A 21954-nucleotide genomic window follows, 5' to 3' on the forward strand; every position below is an offset into this window, starting at 1 on the left:
ATGCATATATGGCACCACTGACCACTTATGTTTTTTAGCAAGGTCTCCTTTTCGAATTCTTCGCTTGATCGGCAGGAAAATGCTTTCTATTATGCTACTCAGGATACCCTGCCTCCAGAAGCCTCTCAGTCTGGCTTAGAAAACTTGTTTCGACGCGTTGGTGGCATGATTTGTTGGGAGTCGACGTCAATGCAGCCTTCGCAACACCTCTTTTTACTGTCTTTGAATGCTGGGATGTATACGGAAGAGACTGCTTGTTCGCTCTTGGCTGGTTAGTCCAACATAAGTGTTCTGGTAAGAATCAAGACTCAAATCTAGGAAGCGCAAAACACCTTCCTGTCGAAGTTCCCAGGTGAATCTAAGATCAGGGCAACTTTCTTCAAACACACCCAGGTCTATGTCTTTTAGTTGATCAGTCGCCTTTCCTTTCTTTAAATCACACAATACTAAAACGTCGTCAGCGAAACGAAAAATCTTTACAATGCCTTTATCTTTCATAGCCGTCAGAATCCTGTCACATGCGGCTAGGTACGCATCACTCAGAGCAGGTGCAACTCTCGAACCTATGCATACACCACTCCTTTGTACATAAAATATTCCATCATGGGATGCAACAGTTGATTTGACATAGGCTGCAATCAACTCCGACAATGTATCCACAAACACCCCGGCTGGATTCTGGAAAACTATAGCCTGCTTCTCAATCGTTTCTCGTAGTTCTTTCAACAAGCCTTCTTGTTGGATAGAATAGTACATGTCTTCAATATCGAGTGAAAATCCAGAAAGTCTCTTCTTATCATATCCCTTGATCTCAGATATTATCTCCTCAGAGGGATCATCCACATATACTTGGCCGAGATGCTTGAGCAAGTATTCCGAGACTAGTGTCTGCTACGTGTGTGCCTCTGACAATATTGCTCGGAAAGGTATGTCAGGTTTGTGTGGTTTTTCACTGAAGAATACCGACAAGGTGTCATGTCTAGTGTCCTTAACCTTGCGGCAAAGCTGCCTAAGGTCAGTTTCCTCGAGAATCCGTAGAACCTTTCTCTTAGCAGCTTTTAAGTCCTTAGGTTTGCTCTTTTCAAAAGTTCTTATTTATGGCTGCCAGAGCCTTGACTCCGTAATTGATAGAATCCAATACAACAAAACCACCTTCTTTATCCGAAAGACACAGCTTAAATTCCTTGCTCTTCAGTTCTTTAATTACCGGTTCAAATCTCAACTTGCATCTTTCACGTCCTTTGATACGGTTCAAACAGTCAATCCCTTCAGCTACAATTCGGCTGGCCTCTTCTTCACCAGCTTTTTCTGCGACATGTCTTACAATAGCAAGCTTCCCTGCGGCATCAACCTTAGGGGGAAGAGCAAACTTAGGCCCATGTTCAAACACTTCCGTTGCATTAGCAGATAACTGTACATTACCTACAGCAACTACAGGATTTTTTCGCACTGGCGCGAACTGCTGCTTCTTGGTGCAATCCTTTACCAGAGGAAGGAACCACACATTCCACATATGCTCAGTGCAAAATCGTGTGGAATAGTCTTCCTCTAGCCAGCTAACCTTCATAATGTTAAGGTTATGAAAAAGATGAAGGATAAGTTATCAAGGAAACTTAATGAAGCATATGCACTCTGTGACTTGAGAGACCAATGTGTCAATATGCCTTCAGTGGTTTTGTTGTAGAAGTAATTAGAATTTCTGCGCAAACCGGCAGGATGTTAAATACAAAGAAGAAGTTGGCTGCAGGCGTGAAGTGAAGGGAGCAGATCTGGGGGTTCTTGTCAATATAGTTGTTAGTGCAGCGTTGTCCTTGTGTTTGTGTGGACTTCTTATTCTTTGTGTTATTACCTGCTCTGCTGCCTTCTTCAAAGAGATGTGTGACCAACTAGCTGAACGTTGAACTTTATTATAAATCCCAGATATCGCACGCAGAAATCTTAACCTTTCAACTAAGGGTCCTGGAGACCTTGATTCTCAGGATATTTTCAGCTACTGTTAATAAAGTGCGGTAAAGAATTTAAGTGGGACATGACTGATCATTCGTACATTACAGTGAGCATACAGTTTCTTCTCGCGGAATGACTGCACGCCATAACACCGATCCAGACCATGTGGCAAACATATTGCGCACCCTTGAGAAAGGACAACCTTAAGCGGTGTTGCACGATTACTTGAACCTTGAGAGCTGCGTTTCGCCCCATGCGAACAAGGAAGTCCCCAAATGTGCTCAGAAAATTAAATTAATCGTTCAGAAAAGCTCAACCTATTTATTATTGCTCCTTTTTTATATATAAACGAGAATAAAGAAGGAACAAATGGTTGGGGATGCTGCAAGAAAAAGAGACCACTACCATCAAAGTTTGCTATCATATTGCGCATCTCGTCCGCGGGATTGTGAAAAAGCATGGCGAGTGCCCTTAGATATAGTTCCATATCTCACTTTAACACAACGTCAACGACAGGATATGAGGTTGCGCCTCACATTATACAAGACGTCGCTCAGTGTTGGCATTGAAGACATTCACTGAGCATTAATACTATATAAAACACTCCTTAACTTCGTAAGAGATATAAAAACGGCACCGGAACCAGCACATTGCGATAGCATGTTTTTCAAGCATCTAACATGGACACCGAATCCTTCAAAAGGCTGCCCTTAGTCCCAAAAAAACTTCCCAATCATTGCGCCTCCTTTTCTCCTAGATAACCTTTGCATCACAACCGTTTCAAAACAAGTCGCAGCCGATTTCATTCCAGGTAGATTGGCTCGCGCTACACTGGGCATGAGAGTCAGACCGCGACATTCACACTAAGTCCTCGCTCTGAACCACTTCCTAATGCTACCTATAGATACCCACATTATGATCACCGATATGATAGACCTCTTTCGCTCACCCGTCAATCCATCCGGGTATACGACGCCTGTGTGTGTCTCCTTCTTGTCCATATCTGTAGTGCGCACAAACTTTCCATCCACTATGAACAACCAACTCGCCCAGAACGCACCGATGCTGATATACGTCGATTCGATGCAAACTAAAGGAGTAGTTAGCATGGTATGGTATGGTTTCAAATGCCAAAGCGACTCATGATATCAGGGACTGTGTAGTGGGAGCCGGTTGTAGAAATTTCTACCATCTTGTGTTCTTCAATATGCATTGACATCGCACAATACACGGGCGCTTTCCTTTTCTCCTCCATCGAAGAGCGGCCCCCGCGGCCGCGAACAACCCCGTGTCCTTGGGATCACCAGCCAATCACTTAACTCGTGAGCTAAGGAATAAGCCGCTTGAGATTTCCTGTCCTTATGCACTAGCACGGAACATTATTTTCTGTTGCCAACAATAAATAAACACTTGACTATCAAAACGTTAACGAAACATTTTGTACTCTCCTCATTATTTACAAATCTCTCGTAACTACTCAACTGGGACATACTTCAGCGCGTATATTTTAATGCACTCCTCACACCCTACACGTGCCTTCTTCCACCATCTCCTACCCTTTGAATGTGCCCCGAGTACTTTTCTAATCAGAAACATTCTGTTCTCCTCCCCATTGCCATCAAGTCTCGCCATTACGCATATCCCGCTCCTCTACTGTGGTGAGCAGGATTGACCTCGGACCAAATGGCAGACCCCTGATCTCCGGTGGCCCTAGTGCAGGATATTCTTTAACACTGAATGCTGCCACGTTGCGGTAGCTCAGTGGATAAGGCGCTCGACTGCTTAACCCAAGGACGCTGGTTTGATACCGGCTACGGCGGCCGCTTTTAAACGGAGGTGAAAGCAAGGAGCAAGTGTACTGTGCGATGTCAGCACACGTTAAAGAACCCCGAGAGGTCGCTGTTTCTGGAGTTCTTCACTACGGCGCCCACCGTTATCTGAATCTCTTTGGACGTTGAACTTCTTAAAATTGTCCCCATAGTTCCGTCATTATAAAGTTTCCTTTCTCTATCCCTATTATATCTGTCCCATGATCAATCATCATGCAGAGGTTTATAGCACATTACAGCAGGAATTCCGGGCAAACGCTACAAGCGTGCACTACTTCCATCATGTCTCATGTGGCGCTTAACAAATTCAAGATAACCGAAAGCAGGAGCCAACAGTTGGGAGAGGTAGAGAGAATGCCCAGGTGCTTATCGCCGGAGATTCTAACATGAGCAGGTGCAAGTGAGATGAAAGTGTAAAGGGGAATAAGCGAGTGTTACTTGAAACCTTCCCAGGGATGACAATCAGGGCAGTGCTGAAAGAGAGAAAATATAGGTTGTTGAAAAATTCCGCAGGGCGCAATATGGTGATAGTAGCCGCGGGGCTAAACGATGTCCTAAATGGTGAGGCTGCACGAGTGGTGGAAAGTTTAGCTAAGGGAGTTGACGATATCAGGGAGACAACACAGCAAGCACAGATAGTTGTATGCACAGTACCGGAGGTGCTAGGATCGAACGGAAAGCTGGAAAAGGACGTGGTGACAGTTAATCAAGACATAAGAAAGTTAAGCCTGTAGAAGCGTTTCGAAGTTGTTGAGATAAACGGGGAGGTGCCTAAAGCAGGTATTGGCGGGGCTTTTCAGTGACATGACATTCATTTTAACAGAGGGGTGGGAGCAGAGATCGGCTGGCGCCAGGCAGGCAGGGCTGAAACTTTTTAGGGGGTCCGCATGGGCTCCGTGCACAGAGGTAGAAGTGAAGCAGAAGAAAGCGTAATAACGGAGGCTGAGCCCAAAAAAACTGGCAAGACGGAGGTCGAGAAAGAAGAGTACAAAGAAGAGATTTAGCACAAGGATCAGCTACACAAACATGCAAGGAGGTAGAAAAAGAGCGAAATGGCTAGAGATAGAACAACAGTTGAAGGATGACAAAATACGTGTGTACGCTCTGCGAGACTCATCTCAGGAATCTAGAAGATCCGCCGTTTATAGAAGGCTACGTCTGGAAAGGGTGGAACAGAACGAGAACGGAAAAAAAGGGTGGAGGGGTAGGTATATTGATACACCGGGGAACAATTGGCAAATAATAAAATCATCTTGTAAAGAACATATCTGTGTATCAGGAATAATTGCCGGCATAAGGACATGGCTAGGGGTAGTTTATTTAGGAACAGCCCACCAATGCAGGCAAGAAAACAATAATCTTGTTGAATGTCTCAGTGACGATATAAGCCAGTTTGGAGACGGGGCCGATAATATTTTGCTGGGGGACATGAACGGCCGCATCGACGATCTGGATGGATACATGGATTGTAACGGGAAGCTAATGCTAGAATTCTGTGAGCGACACGAGCTAGTTATAGTAAATAAAGAAACAAAATGCGAAGGACAAATCCCGTGGGAATTCCGCAACAGGTAGACGACCATTGACTATTGTCTAACGTCGCAGGAAATTTATAGCAAGGTCACAAAAATGGAAATAGACGAAGCAGGGGAGTGCGGTCTGGGGAGGTATCATAAACGTACTGCAGATGGGGCCCTTGATGAAAAGAGAAATGGGACTTAGACAAAACGTAAACGCAAAATTAAGCGACGATGAAATAGCACAGATAGCAGCAGACATAGAGGAAACAATAGAGAAAAGCCCCAAGGAGGACTGGTATTATGAACAGGTAGAAATACTCATACGGAGGAAAATTAAGGAGGTTAAAGTAGCAAACCGCTGGAATGAAAAGAGGAAGCCACGGAGCTAGTGGAATAAGGAAATCAGGGAAGCCATAGAACAACGGCGGGCTACTTCAAGGGAGCACCGAGAAGCAAAAAAAAAAAAAAAAAAAAAAAAAGCGCAGGTATCTCAGGAGGAAATCGACCAAAAATGGGAATCATATCGACAAAAGAAACTTGGTGTACAGGCCCTCTTCCAAAGTAAAATAAAGCAGTCCACCGATCGCTGGATGGCTAACATACACGATGCCTCTAGAGGCGGACCAAGAGAATTCTGGAACCATATAAGCTGGCTAGGTAAAAAGAATCAAAGAAAGCAGGACCGGATTCAAGATAACGAGGGAAGATAACGAGGGAAATTGTTTAAAGGGAGACAACGCAGTGAACTACATCACATCAGTTGACAATCAACCGTAACTACGTCTGAACTACATCACATCCCATGCCCAGACGAAGACAAGTCCACTTGTCGAAACGTTGGCTCATCTGGAAACTGGGGCGTACCCCATTTACCCTTGTTCAGTTCTTTTTCATACCGTGCAAACCATCTTCTTCCTTTCGTTCTACCAGTTATAGTCGAGTCATTTAAAAGCGACGATAGGGTAACCTCCGCAAATCAGGAAGCAACACAAAATAGCAGAATACAAAGCAGCTTAGAACTGACCAATCTAAACTGGAAAAAGGCAGAAAAAATATTCCTAACAACACATCTACATGAACAGATACATATACAAGAATAGATAGAATTCCGATTAATGAACTTGGTCCAAGAATTAAGGAAACGTTGTTAAAAGCTTTGGAAACAGTCATAACGAATAAGCAAATTCCGGACAGCTGGCGGCAGAGTAAAATGAATTTGATTTATAAAGGGAAAGGCGAAAGGATGCAATTAAAATCCTACAGGCCGATTACCATAACATCTATTATGTACAGGTTGGCCATTCAGGCGGTGAAATTAAAGGTGCAATGATGGGTAGAAAGTAACAAGATACTCGGAGAACTTCAGAACGGCTTTAGAAATGGTGGGCGCATAGATGATAGCCTGTTCGTGCTTACCCAATTCATCGAAATATCTAGAATGGAAAATAGACCTTTGTATTTGGCCTTCCGGGACATACACGGGGCGTACGACAACGTAAACAGGCAACTTCTGTGGAACATGTTAAAAGAAGGTATCGGTTATGAGATAACACAGTTCCTACAGGAACTATACCGGGATAACAAAGTAGAAATTACATGGGAAGGGATAACAAGTACGGAAGCTGTCAAGGTATAAAAAGGATTAAGACAAGGTTGTTCTCTATCACCGCTGCTGTTCCTGCTTTATATGATAAACCTGGAACGGAGAATACAAGAAAGTATCCTAGGTTTTACACAGTCATATAGATTAGGTGGAAAGGTGGTAGAGCAGCGCCTCCCCGGTTTGATGTATGCAGACGATATTGTGCTGCTAGTTGAGAGTCTGGAAGAATTGCAATAGTTCAGTATTGCGGAGATGAAGGGGACGCTCTAGGTTACAGTTTTAGTGCAGTTAAGTCGGGTCTGATGGTTTTCAACGGCTCAACTGATCAGGGTCTTAAAATACAAGGCCATGTAATACCCAGAGTAGCAGAATATAAATATCTCGGCGTATGGGTACCCGAAGGATTGGCATACATTGGAAAGCATGAGCAATCACTTAAGGCCAAAGGGCGAAGAAATGCCGGGATAATGAAGCATAGGGCATTGTAGGGATACAACAGGTATGAGGTTTTAAGGGGTATTTGGAAAGGAATTATGGTGCCTGGGCTTACTTCTGGAAATGCACTTTTGTGCCTAAATTAAGAGGTACAATCGACATTAGAAATAAATCAGAGAGCCGTCGGACGATTAGCACTAGGTGCCCACGGCAAAACCACAAATAAGGCAGTACAGGGAGTTATGGGCAGGGCATCTTTCGAAGAACGGGAAGCTGACAGTAACAGATGGGCGACTAAAGTATTTAAGTACCTATACCTAAAAAGCGTTGACTCACAATGGAGGAAAAGAACTAGGAAACTAAGTTGTAAGTATGCTGGTCACAAGGACGAAGAAATAAAGAGCGTTAATCTACAGGTGAAAAACACAGAAGCTAAAAATTGTATAAATTCAATGGAAAAGAAACAGGGTGTGGAAATATACCGAAAGTGGAAAACGCAGATCAGAAAGGAGGCTTTCTTTGATACCTCAAGAGGCAGAGCCCTACCTTTTGAAGCTAGATCAGGGTGTCTTAGAACACGCAGCTACAAAAAGAAATTTAACAATGGAGATGACGCATGTGCTGTATGTGGTAACTCCAGTGAAACAATTGACCATATTATACTCGAATGTAATGCGAAATCCGATGCACGCGCAGTCACTCTTCCTGAAGCTCTGGAGTGTAGAGATACCAGTGGCCGGGTCAATATCGGCGGTGGAAGCTAGCAAAAAAACGACTGGAAGAGTGGTTTTTCGTAATGCAAAAACAAAAATTCAAGAAACAGAATGATGGTATAGTTAACCAATATAAACCAATAATTAAGATATAGGGATAAAAATGAGCATCATAGCTGCTGCTACCACCCCGTTTCAAAGGGGACGCTCCTATATTCCATCCATCCATAAGGGCGATCCAGTCCATTTATTCTATAGCCCGCTTCCAAGCAAGCGATTAACTTGTCTTTATACTTTACACCTATCTTGACCTCGCAAACATTTCATAGGTAAAGGGGCATTTATGCAAATGAATGAAACGAACACGGCGAGGCTACTCTCGAAAGAGCGCAGCTAGCGTCATCGCTTAGCGCTAAGGATAACTACGTAGGGCTAAAATCTTGACTTAAGAAAAGCCTTGAAATTAAGGAAAAATTATCGATACATGAAAAAACGAGGCTCTGATGATCAAACTGCAAAAATATAGGATACTAGCCTGCCCGCCATCTGAAGAGTCCCCAAACACATTCGTAGATGTTCTTAGTTTCGACTTTCCTCTTCAATTATTACTTTCTCGCGCATAATCCCATAAAGCAAGCCATATTTTTATGCCACATCGTTCAACTTTCCATTTGTGTATGTGTTTATGGATGTCCCTTGCTCCACCACATCAAAAGACTAAACATTTCAGAAATCCCAAAATGCACTCACCTGTGTCGAAGTCATGGGCGATGGTGGAAACATATCCGCTGTGTCTTTCTCCTTGAGTCCAGTCTCTACTCTCACAAGGTCATGACCTGCAAAGAACGTGGACGTCACCACACGCGTCACCAGGTTGCGGAAGGCAGCGTAACAACCAATTGTTAAACAAAGCACTTTCGCTTATTTGATTATTCCGCAACAACGTTCTTTGAAGGCAGATCGAACATTGTGTGTCTTCTGCAGAAGTAAGTCTTAATGTTGATGTAAAAATAGAAAATTTCAAAGCAAAATATTTTTTCTGGTTCTTCCTGATTGGACAACTGCATACATGCTTATCCACGAAACTCTAGAAGAGCAAGCGCCAGCATGAATTTTGGCCGCTTTTGCGCTGTGGACCAGAAATACTGCTGCATCTTTCTTGGCACCGCATAACTTCTCCACAGAGGCGCACTGAGATTCTAATATTTGATGGCGACGAACGACTGCGTGTCCCAACAATGAAGATTGCACTATGCCGCGACACATGATCGCCAACAGGCTTTCTGATTGGCTATAGGGGAAGTCTACGATACAACTCTTATTATAATACAGATTTACCAGGGTTTCTTGGCCTTTCTCGTTCAAATCGTCATATACTGATTGCATTTTCTTGATATCAGGAAATATGCCTTTAAATAAGGCTGCAATGTGTCCCAATAATGTCAGTAAGGAACGCGTGGCGACGGTAACAGTAACCGCGGTTGCAGATGTATCTTTGGTGGCCCGAAATAGTTGCGAGAGTGCAAGCAACAATGCCACGAGTGGGATGAACTAGCTCCAAAGCGGAATTAGGTGAGTCATAGTGAACGAGGGGTTCTTAAACGACTGTTGTGGCAGGGGGATCGTAACCAGACTGCTTTACAGCGAGTTTTGTGAATTATTGCTGCGGAGCGAATCCATACCTGCAGCACATATTAAGGCGCCTATCACAGTGAGGCAATTTTGCTGCCGCATCATTCAATCACAAATAGAAATGACATGAAAAACTCGGTCAATACAAATGCTACCACTAACAATGTACTCGCTTAGATATTTGTATCCTGGGAGCACATTGGAGCCGCACCGTAACTATTCACACAGGCGTATAAATATATTTTTCATTTCTGAACGTTGGCAAGCAAAGACTACTAACATTGGAGTTCCTCAGTGTTCCACATTTAGACTGTCTCTGTTTCTACTTAACATTAAGGATTTGTCATCACGTCTTACATTTGCTGGATATATATTATATGCCGATAATACCACCACATTACCGTTGTAGAAAAGTAGATTCCTTAAACAGGGTATGTTGCTGGGCGAGTTGGTTATTCATTGTCAGAGAAAGAACGCTAGTCTTCGCATGTGTTGATTAGTTCCGCATTCGCCTGCCGTAATTTTTAATCGAGCTATTCTGTCTTTGCCCCATCGTTTTATTGCAATAAGGTTTCATGCATCTGTGGTTTGTTCTTTAGCCCGTCCTGTTTTTCAGTTTGCTAGGCGTATGACCTTTTTGTGAGTGTCCTTTTACTTGTCTTTTTCGGTTTTGTCTGACTAGATTTCAGTGTTTTCTTTTAGCGCCTTTTAGCAGTTGTTCATGTTTTTCATCATTTTTTACATTTTAGCGTCTTTACCTTTGTTGACATTTACAGCCTTGGCTTTTAGACTGAGCTTATATGCTTGCCCTGTTTTGTTGTTTCTGTTATTGGTCTCTTGCATTCATTCTCGCTTTTAGCCATTTTATTTGTTGGCTCCCTTCAATATCATTTTTTCTGGGCTTCATGTGCGCCTCGTTCTGTTCCTTTGCATCCCCCCCCCCCCCCCCCCCGCATTCCGTCGTTAATTTTCGTTCAGTATCAGATGCCGTTTCTTGGATGCTTGAGCTCTGATAACCATGCTCATGCACATTTTGGTATTTGTTTGTATATAAGGCGCAGATCGGCTGTCTTCCAAAATAAAGTTGTTAATGAGCGCATATGTGTGTGTCTTCCTCTTCCCGGTCTGTCGTCTGCTAGCGTTCTTTCTCTGACAAGATTCCTTAGCTTATACTAAATCTGCTAGTAATCTGCACTAATTCGTGCAAGACTGGTAGGGCAGATTTATCAAACGCCCCGCGGTGGTGGCTCAGTGGTTAGTCAATCGACTTCAGAGCCAGGGGACCTGGTATTGAACCCGGCTGCGGCGGCCGTGTTTCTGTGGAGGCGGAACACCGGTGGACGTGCACTATGCGATATCAATGAATGTTAAAAAAAAAAAAAAAACCTAGCTGATCGAAATTATTCGGAGCCTTCGACTGTGCCATCCCTAATTATTTGAATCGCTTTGACACGTTACACCTCATAAACCAAATCACAAGCTGAACTTTAACGCATGTGCTGAGTTATAGTGCTGCAAACTTAGTAACCTGGTGTCAAAACACATTCGTTCCACGAAGAACAAAAGACATGAAATCCTCTCCTTCCCTCTCACAGCGTATGTCTGACGCCATCGGTGGGCGCTGACAGCAGGCGTTATGGGCTAAGACAAACCGCAAAACCATGAAATCAATGATATTGTTACGGTGAAATCCGCAAGGGGGTTTTTATTTACAGTGCTGTGGCAGCCGGGCCATGAAGCCTGCTAGCCCCAGAAACCAGCGCTTCTTCCTCTTCCTTCTTCCCTCCTCCGTACTCTGCTTGTGACCAAGTCCATAACACTATGTTCAGTTCAGTTCAATTCAGTCGTTCCGTCGTGTCCGACCCTTCGTGACCCTACGGACCATATCACGCCACGCTTTCCGGTCTCTCACTATCTTCCTAACATCACATAACTTCATCTGCAGCGCCTCGAGAATGCCATCTAACCACCGTGTTCGCTGCCTGCCCCTTCTCCGGTGACCCTCAACCATTCCCAACATCAAATCTTTCTCCAGCGGCTCCTCTCTTCTCATCAGATGACCAAAGTAGCTGAGCTTTAACTTTAGAATTTGACCCTCCAATGAGCAGTCTGGGTTTATGGTCGACAATATCGACTGATTTGATCTTCTGGCAGTCAAAGGAACTCTCAAGAGTCTCCACCAGCACCACAATTCAAACGCGTCAATTATTCGGCGGTCAGCATTCTTCATAGTCCAACTCTCGCATCCATACATCACAACTTTAAAGACCATAGCACGAGGTATACGGATCTTGGTTGGCAGTCTAATGTCTCTGCTCTTTACTAGGCGGTCAAGGCTAGCCATGGCTCTCTTTCCGAGAAGCAGGCGCCTCCTAATTTCATGGCTGCAGTCTCCTTCCGGGGTAATCATGGAGCCCTAGAGAAAACACTATGTTGCCAAAAGCTTAAGAAATGAGATCCACGTGTGGAAATCACTGACCCCCGTGCCAATTCTCCAGAGAGGCACCTAAACGACCCCCTTGACGCCTGCGTACGTATGTTACGGGACAGTGCACATTCATGCATTTTTTTTTTTTTACCGTCCTCTACGAGACTTACTCCATGCTCGTAAGCCAGTGAAAAAGAAGGGTTATCATGCCGTATCGTTCAGCATTCTTCTTTTGGTATTCCTGGTCACGTCGTAACAGAAGCTTTCTTTCAATTTCAGACTCTCATAGCTCACGAAACAAAAAAACAAAAATAAAGCCTTTAAGAGAGCTAAGTATAGTCCTTCTGTGCGTTCTTTCAGGTGGGTTGTGCTCTCACCTGTGCTGAAGTGGCAGACAAAGGTTGAGACACCTGCCACGTTGTGCTTCTCCAGGAATTCAGTCCCAAGGTCGTGACCTGAAAAGGTATACTCACGTCACCACATGCACATCACCACATGCGGTATCAATGCGCTCCTGTAGGAGCGTGACTGCCTGAAGTTTGTCGTAGCTTTATTGCTGGTGCGACACTTCTAAAGGCGACAGGAACAGTCCGCGCCTCCCTGAAGCATATATTTATTTTCTAAGAGCAGTATGACGTGAGTTTCAAAACACTGGGAAAAGTCTCAAGAAGCGCTTCCTGGTGCGCTGCCTTCCCGCAGGCTGGCTAAGTCGCGAACCTCATGCTACATCTATCGTTAACGTTTCTTTGGTGTTGATTTTTTCATTTCTGCCCTGTTAATTCTACTGTCCAAGATTAGATTAGATGGATTTATTGAAAGGAAAAGGCAGAGAGGTTGGCCCGAATAATTCAAATCTGGCCTGCTACTCTGCACTGGGGAAGGGGAAGGAGAGAAGAAAGAAGGTCATAATGGGTGACGATGTGGGAGAAGGCATATGAAATATATATACAGACACAGCAGCTTGCTTTACAAACGTGAATCAAGTCCGCTGGCGCTCAAATAACGGCAAAGAGCGCGCACTGCCTGGACGCCCTTCCCCTTGTCCTGCCAAGCGCCCAACAGCAGTTCCTCCGACAGAGGCCTCTTGTCTAAACGCTTCAAGGAAGCAGCTAGCACATTTCTTTCGTTCGCATACTCTGGGCACACCAATAATACATGGTCCACAGTCTCTGGGATGCCACAAGTTGAACATTCCGGTGAGTCCATCTGTCCAATTAAATGTAAGTACTTGCGCGTGAAAGCCACGTTTAAACGAAGTCGATGTATCAAGCATGTCTGATGACACGAAATATCACGCGGAACATTAAATTTAAATGTTCGATCGAGCCTTAGACGGATGTGTCGGGCGTCTGGTTGAGCCCAGTAAGCTGCTGTATCAATATTCATATAACTCTTTAGAAGACACGTCGTATCCGCTCTTGAAAAAGGCACAGCTGTTTGGAAGCCATTGATGAGTGCGCTTTTCGCTTCAACATCGGCCAAGAATTCTATTGAGCCGTACCTGTATCACAATGACGTCGTTGCAAACTGTGTATAATTCGCGAGTCTGTGGCTTCGTTCCCCGACTCGACGCGGTGGATCAGTGGTTAGGGCGCTCGACTACTGTGCCGAGGGACCAGAGTTCGATCCCGGCCTTGGCGGCTACTTTCGGAGAGAGTCGAAACGCAAGGCCCCCTCGGGCTGTTCGTTGTCAGTGCACATTAAAGAAACCGGTGTAATCGAAGTTTTCCGAAGCTCTCAATTGCGCCAGTCCTCATAGCCTGAGTAACTTTGGGACGTTAAACGCTATATGCCGTATACCTCTTCTCAGAGCCAATTCAGCACTCCATCCTCACTTCACTCCCGCATATCGTAGTGCAAATTAGCTGCACTGGCTCCATGTTGTTTCGACCCCACAAGTACTAGGACAGAGACGAAAAAAGACAGAACAGGTGCTGAATATCAGCTGACCAAATTTATTGAAATACGCAATATATAGAGAAAAAAAAAAGAAAAAACAAAGGAGCAAAAGCACATGATATGCGCAGTCCAGTTCATGATTACAACACTCTGGTCTGAAGCACTACAATCCTAGTCCTTGCGGTCCCGAAACAACATGGGTCTATACGAACTCGTTCAATTTTGTGCCTTTTTGCCTTGGCTTCCATGGATGGCTTCTATATATACAGTACCTGCTGCTCGCATTACTTGGCCTTTTTTTTTTTTTTTTGTTCCCTGTAAGTACGAAATTATGTCACGAATACGTTGTGTCAAATTTGCGTAGCTGTGTACAAGGAACAACCTTTTTTCTGTTTCGCCAACAGTAAAACGCAAGCTACGGTTTTTTATAACCTACGCAATGTCATTTTCACCAATTTATTTGCGCACAACGACAGCTCTCGCAGAAGTGGAGGTGAGCTGCAGATCTTCTGCCCGGGAAAAGGAAGCCCTGTAGTTGACGTTGAGTATCGTCGGCTCTCCTTCCTAACCGCATGTGGACCAAGCTGCATGTCAAGCACCTTGATTTCCAATCAAATGACCAGAAGTATGTTCTACGCCCATATTCATTAGCTAGATGGCTTCATCTCTTGTCCTCAATCGACGTTAGCTACTGCCATTGGGCGCTTACCGCAGCCATCAGACGACACGTATACGTGGCGAAGAATCTGCGTTTCCCAATCAGTAGCTGCGCCTGTTGAGGTGTATAACAAGTCTTTTTTTTTTTTTAGCGTATCTATAGTTACAGCAAAAATCTATTTCCTCATTGCTCATTTGACTCTTCGCAATTGCCGGAGACCCATACGTCAACTTCGCGGACTAAAATCACGGAATAGGGGCGGCTTTGAATAAAATGCAGGGATCTGATAAATGTCGGCTGCAGTGTAACGTTTATACAGAACGAGCTTCTCTCAAGAGCAATGGCTTTTAAAAATTTAGCTGCGCCAGCCGCAATTTATACGCCCGGCAAATTTTTCCCATCACCATTAAAACGAGGCCAAGTGGATGTGTCCTTGTCGCGCTGGAATTTGTAGTTGAAAGCATTATTTATTCAACCATAATTTCGCAGTGACGCTACGTAACTAGGCAGGCGCGTTAAAGGTTTGAAAGCAGGCAGATTATAGAGGGTATTGTTCGGAATAAAAGATGTGTTACTTGGCGGCGTGCCCCAAAGAAAATTTTATGTTTTGTTCTATTTTTTGTTTTTTACGCAAGCACTCAACGCCAAATCGTTTCATGATCAGTATCCTTGATACGATAAGGGGCGTTTCACTTGACGTCACGGGCTCCACTTGGTGGCTAGCACGTGTCTTCGGCAGCGCAGGCCGTAGCGGGCGGTGATTATCTTTTTCGGTACTCGTGCTGCCTTCCCCTCTGCTCCAGAGACTACGAAATAGCGGTCGCCGTTACGTCTATGGAATGTTCAGCCGAAGCACTTGTCACCGTACAGCAAGCCCTTTCTTGTACCTAGCACCAACTACACAAGTTGTACTTGGCACCAATACATATGGCTATAAGTGAAAACACCCTGCGAAAGGGGAAAACACGAATGAGTGGCAGTTCTGAAATTTAGAAGTTACTCGAACGCTACGAAGTTGAACATCCTCGTCCACATTCAAAAGCCGAATATCTTCCGAGTATTTACCAGTTATAAAAACTATCGGTTTCCATTGCTATGACGAAATTAGAACTCGTGCCCATCCTCCCGTCAGCGCCTTCTGTATACCTCACAGCTGTCAGACGCTGAGCAATCGCTCTGGTCTCTGGTGATCCTTTCGCGCACAGAACACATTCACAGTTTCGAGAGAGCCTTCCACAGCTAAAACAGCGGTACTGCCTCCAGTTTGCAGATCAGTCACTAGTGTGCGATCGGCCTCTTTGGACACGATATTTCGTGTTGCTCTCGCCTGTTTCTGAGATTTTCCAAAGCCTCAAAGTTTAACAAACACTCATTATGTGTATCGATACTCTAGACCAACAAACAAAAAATCGAAGTTGCGACTTTCATGAACATAAAGGAAAAGCTGGCTGACCGCCATCCCACTTACTGCATTAGCGCAGGAGGTCGAGAAGCAACACGTTCCGAGGAATCTTCAAAGAAGCACACCATATTCACACGCACTTATGACACCACACTTCCAAAACGGGCCGCAATTGTACGCTGAGGCGATATCTTCCGTCCGCCACGGACGACAGGACCCGCCGTAGCTGCCGGCGGTCGGACGATCAAAGGGCACGAACGGAATGTTGTCAGGCTTCGGTTACAACCTGAAGCCGAGGCTTTACCTGGGCGAAAGTTCCGACCTTAAGTTGGCGGTGACAATTGCACGAGTCTGTTCAGTCAATGTCGGTTTCGAAAAACATGTTTAACTAACATCTTCCGACGGCAATTTCTGGGTAAGGCAGGGCTGCCTTCCGTAGCTTCTTTGCCACCTCTTAGGCCTAACTTTTCTCGTTCAATTCCTCCCCCTGGCCCACACGGAACCGATAGCACTATCTTCCGTCTTAATCATCATACTTCTCGGTCATTCCTACGCTTCCAGCGTGCTATCATGTCATTGGTTGGTTACCAGAAGCAGAGATAAGATCGTATATACCTTAGCCGCCTGTGGAAGTGCTCCCTCACGTTACCGGACATTTGGAAACCTACAAAGCATTGCCACAGTATCCGAACAGCAGCAGCGAAAGAAAGCGCATCAAAATCTATAGGGCCTGAGCAGATTAGCCACTCCTTTCCTGCGCTTATGTTGCACAATGGCTTCCTTCCTGTTGAACCGTGCGAGTCGTGTTATCCGTTTCTTTTTCTTGTGATATGTACAAGATTGTTTTCTACTTAATTTGTCAATTACAGGAAACAGTTATCTAATCAAGCTATCCGGTGCCTGAACAAACTGAGGGGATTATAAACTGGACTGACAGCACGCATAAACGCAAAAAAAAAAATACAAAACCTTTCTTGTGTAAACAGCATATATTATGTTGTCTGCTCCAAAACGTTTCTTTTTTTTTTTTTCACTGCCTTTTTTTTTTTTTTCTATGATACGCGCATTGAGTAGCGCTCTGTTACTGTTCTCTAAATACGTGTAACGCATCTAAAGATGTTTACTAACTTTATCTGGGTATATAATTTCTGTTTGAACACCACGTATGTGTGTTCTACGTATTTTTTTTTTTTTGTTACCTGCAGCATTGTAACATCTTTCTGCTGTATATTGAATCAAAATCGCATTTTCTGTATGAAGCGGATTCCGTTTGTTAAACAAGGAATGCTGTACGAACTAATCGAGGACAGGGGTCTCGTCAGGCAATATTTTATCCTCTGTCTCCGCAGGAGATTCCCTGGATAAACATTTTGATTTGATTTGATTTGAATTCTGCTTGGCAAGAGCTTTGACAATGCTCGTTGCATTAACTTAAAAGGAAAGCCTATACAACCTGCTCCTAAAACGTTCTGTAAGTTGCATGAGGGGTACTGCCCGTGAAGACATCGACAGCGGAAAGGGAAATCATTGTACGGTAATGTGTTATTTGTATTTTATTTTGAAATAACAAACTGTTGAGCATGTGTTTATAGGTTGTGAAGATGAGGTTTTCTTTTGGATTGTGTTGGAACGGACTTTGCCTAAATTTTCCCTTTTCTCCCTCCCCCTCCTCAGAATGGAATTGTTTTGTTAGCTGATAATGATTATGATGTTAGGTATATGCTAATGCTATTAGCCTTACATATCATGTGAAAACACTGAACGGCTGTTCCCCACGGCGATCTTCATATCAGATATATTATATCCGATAAATACGGAGTATATGTTTTGAAAACTTAGACATGTGTACTTGGTGTATTAAAGAAACTGACAAACTTGAAGCTTTTACAACAGGATGGGTGACAAACTTGAAGCTTTTACAACAGGATGGGTTGCACGTAAATCGCTTTACTTCGCCTATTCGACCACTCTGTATAGCGTTTTGTGAAAAAAAAAAAAAAGGAATGAAGAAAAAACGTCGCTGTAGGTAGGTAAAGCATCACACTTTACACTCTACCACCGGAGCATGAGGTTGTTGCTTTTTTGTTCTCCTGCTGTCTAATAGATTATATGTCACTTAAGAGATGGGCACCATTGTTAATATGAAATTTAAAGAAAAAGGTAGTAACTTACCCCTATACACTCTTTTAAATCAGCCTTGGCTTCCTTCATATTCCTGTTTCACCAAGTTACCCATGGATAACTTCCACTTATCAAGCAACATCCAAGTACGTACCTGTACATGAATACTGTGTACGTCTTCGAACAGATCGCCCATCTTTACTGTAATCAAGGTTTGTTTGTATTAGGGCCAAGTAAGGCGAGCTTTCCGTGTTCCATGTGTTCCATCGCGACGCACGAATCCAAAACCTAAACTACAATAGTCATGGTAGGAGACATCAAACGGCTTTTTGGCGAGCATTCTCAGTCCTGTCTCGCACCTCTGTTCCATTGTGATAATTGAACCAGTAAGAGTCCATACACGCTAATTCATTGCAGTGATACTCAGCGCAGCAATATTCTCCTGTGTTCGTGTTTATTAAGGCCAAAGCCTTTAATGGCACATGCTCGCGGTCACGATCGTGTTCGTCCGTCCGTACGTACGTCTGTCCGTCCGTGACGTTTAGTGTGATGACGTCAACAGTGGTGTAGAATGTCGTACCTTTAAATAAATGATGACGTCATCAGTGGAGCAGTATGTCGTACCTTGAAATTAATGATGACGTCATCAGTGGTGTAGTATGTCGTGCCTTGAAATTAATGATGACGTCCTCAGTAGTGTGATATGTCGTACCTTGAAATAAATTATGACGTCATCAGTGGTGTATTATGTCGTGCCTAGACATTACGATGACGCCATGAGTGGTGTAGTATATCGTGCCTTGAAATTATTCATGACGTCATCAGTAGTGTAGTATATCGTGCATTGAAATAAATGATCACGTCATCAGTGGTGTAGTATAGCATGCCTTGAAATGAGTGTGAAGTCATGATGACGTCACACCCGGTAATGTCTAATAACCGGAGTGAAAAAAGAGAGGAAGAGGTGCCGTATAGTAGAGGGCTTCGGATCATCACGCAAATGGAGGCTTTCGCCTTATCGCACTTTAGTGGTCCAAAGTGCCCCCTAGAATTTTTATGCACAGGACTGATCGAAAGGCTATGATATGGACTGTGACGTGATGTGATGCGACTGTACTGTCTTCACCCACCCCTATCTCACCCACAACTTTTATACCCACCTACCCCTGTCCCTCAGTGCAGGGTAGCAAACCAGTTCCTAGTACCGGTTAACCTCCCTGCCTTTCCTCCTCGTTTTCCTCCTCATTCTGCCTTCCCAACGCCGCCGCTTTTTACCACGGCTGTCGCGGAAAGCAGTTCTTAACACCCTTGCACTTGTTCGGCACTTGCATTTTCTTTAAAGCGAGAGTAACAAAACCCCGTTCAACAAAAACGACGTCGTCGGCGCTAGGAGCGAAAGACCACGAACATGCCTCTGTCAGTGGTAGTTGGCATGTGACGTAGGCGGGCGCTTATTGTTCAGCGGGTTGTGTGACGTCACGCAACCTTAAGACATAAAACACACGGTCTTTAACGCTATCACGTTAATAGACGAACAAATTAAAGGATGATTAGTCAAGCTCGTTTTAAAGTGCATACGCGCGACGAATGTACTACTACGATTGAATGTATTACCAAATCAAAAAACACCGACGCGACTGACCAACTAGCTCTAATTTCCGTTCTTCTGAAGTATTACCCCAACTTCTAAATATGTAAAGGGTTATCGTGTCCTAATATATATATATATATATATATATATATATATATATATATATATATATATATATATATATATATATATATATATATATATATATATATATATATATATATATATATATATATATATATATGTGTGTGTGTATTAAACGTAATTTATTTTGCCTCCATCTTTTGAAAATGCATTCTAGCTTCCTCAAAATTCCACACGCGCTTGAGACAAATTGTCGCATCCTTCTTGTGTCTCGGTAACGTCTTTTGCGGTAAAGGCTTTGCATTGACAGCGTATTTTAAAGCTCTCAGGTTGTGACTTTCAGATCATTCGTACCGCAATTCCGACCTAAAGAACGCGTCTGTGAGAAGTGTGGCTTCTCACGCAACAGCGGCACCATCGTGGAAAGGTTCGGCACCCTTAAACGACCACTGCAGACGCCGGCGCCATTTCAGTAAGACGGATTTCCACACTCCGTTGGTCGTAGGTGCTTTTGATCATCATCAGCAGCAGCCTGACTATACCCACTGCAGGGTGAAGGCCTCTCCCATATTTCTCCAATTAACCCGGTTCTGTGCTAGCCACATCCACTTGACCCCTGCGAACTTCTTAACCCCATCCGCCCACCTAACTTTCTGCCGCCCCCTGCTACGCTTTCCTTCTCTTGGAATCCAGTTTGTTACTCTAAGCGACCATCGGTTATCCTCTCTTCGCACTACATGTCCTGCCCATGCCCATTTTTTCTTCTTAATTTCCACTAGAATGTCAGTAACTTGAGTTATTTCTCTGACCCACTCTGCACGCTTCCTGTCTCTTAATGTTACCCCTACCATTTTTCGTTCCATAGCCCTCTTTTTTGCTTTTGATACTTCCCTTTTTGATACTTGTGACGCTTTTGATACTTCCCTGCTAGTCTTGAAACGTTTGAATCATGTGATGGGAGAGCTTTGTACGCTGTGAAAAGTGACCTCGCTAAGTGGTCAAGTGGCAAATCGCGCAGTAATCGCGAGCTACGTTGTTTATTTCCCTTCACTATAACCCTGGTCTTACTAACAGGGTAGAGAATGGTAGAGAGAGGGTGCAGTGAGATACGGACCCTTCTCCACTCCACTGTGTCACATCGCTTTGCCACACCAACTGGCCCAAGCGCCCCCTTAGTTCATATCAGAGGACGTAAATTAAATATATTGTTACCAACCTCTGAGTATCATCGCTGCTACCGTAAATCATGTGCGCTAGACACTATATATACCCGCACTAAATTCATTGCTGAAACGAAAATGTGTTGATTTATTAATTTTTATTGCACATGTAAAATTTCCCAACCTTTAATTTTTTACTTCTTTTTCCAACAGCTTAACAGATTTTTCGTCCGATGCCTTTAACCCAATTAAACAGCTAGCATTTTCAGAATGAGCCAGGAAACACGTGTCAGGTTATTGAACTTATAGCTATTTGCATACCCAATAAACCAAGAATGCTGATGAAATACGCCAGCCAGTGTAAAAAGAAATATGTCAGGTCCATAAAATATGGCTCATGGGGCTTAACGTCTCAAAGCGACTCGGGAAATTAGAGATGCAGTTGTGGACAGCTCCAGAAATTGTGATCACCCGGGGTTCTTTAACATGCAGTGACATCGCACAGCCCATGGGTGCCTTGCTCTTCGCCTTCAGCAAGCAACGGCCGCCTGGGTTAGGATTCGATCGCGAATTCTTCGGCACAGCAGTCGAGCTCCTTAACCACTGCACCACCGCGGCAGGGCAAGTCCTTACCATAGGTTTTCTACTGAGACACCACCGTTTTCAGTAGTGAGAAGCAAAGCTAGAACTTGCCTATATCAGACCTCTACTTAATCGGTGTCACAATCACTGTGCAGCTAACTGCCAAGGCCTTGCCTTCTACATAACCGGTCCTCGAGTCACGGTCTAGCCCGTTGAGTGATACATCGACAGTCGGCGTAAAATACACCGGTTTATTCCGGACTAGCAAAACACTCGGAAATGCACAAAACGAAATGGAGAGCAGCAGAGCGACGTATGCGGTCAACTTCCTCGAAAGCGCAATGGTATGA

The 21954-nt window shown here is 44.1% G+C and overlaps 1 long non-coding RNA gene across 1 annotated transcript in view; it reads right to left on the bottom strand.

Moving 5' to 3' along the window:
• Positions 1-4928: 4928 nt before the first annotated feature.
• The window catches only part of LOC146182041 (uncharacterized), a 63192-nt gene continuing 46166 nt past the window's right edge, over positions 4929-21954 (bottom strand). The window contains exons 2-4 of the long non-coding RNA XR_014700044.1: positions 12485-12562; positions 8798-8883; positions 4929-4934 (exon numbers count right to left, since the gene is read on the bottom strand). This is a non-coding gene — a long non-coding RNA (uncharacterized LOC146182041). The remainder of the gene's footprint in view (positions 4935-8797; positions 8884-12484; positions 12563-21954) is intronic.

The sequence above is a fragment of the Amblyomma maculatum genome, chromosome 8 (assembly GCF_055883805.1).
Source record: "Amblyomma maculatum isolate TAMU_Amacu chromosome 8, ASM5588380v1, whole genome shotgun sequence".
Lineage (NCBI taxonomy): Eukaryota > Metazoa > Arthropoda > Arachnida > Ixodida > Ixodidae > Amblyomma > Amblyomma maculatum.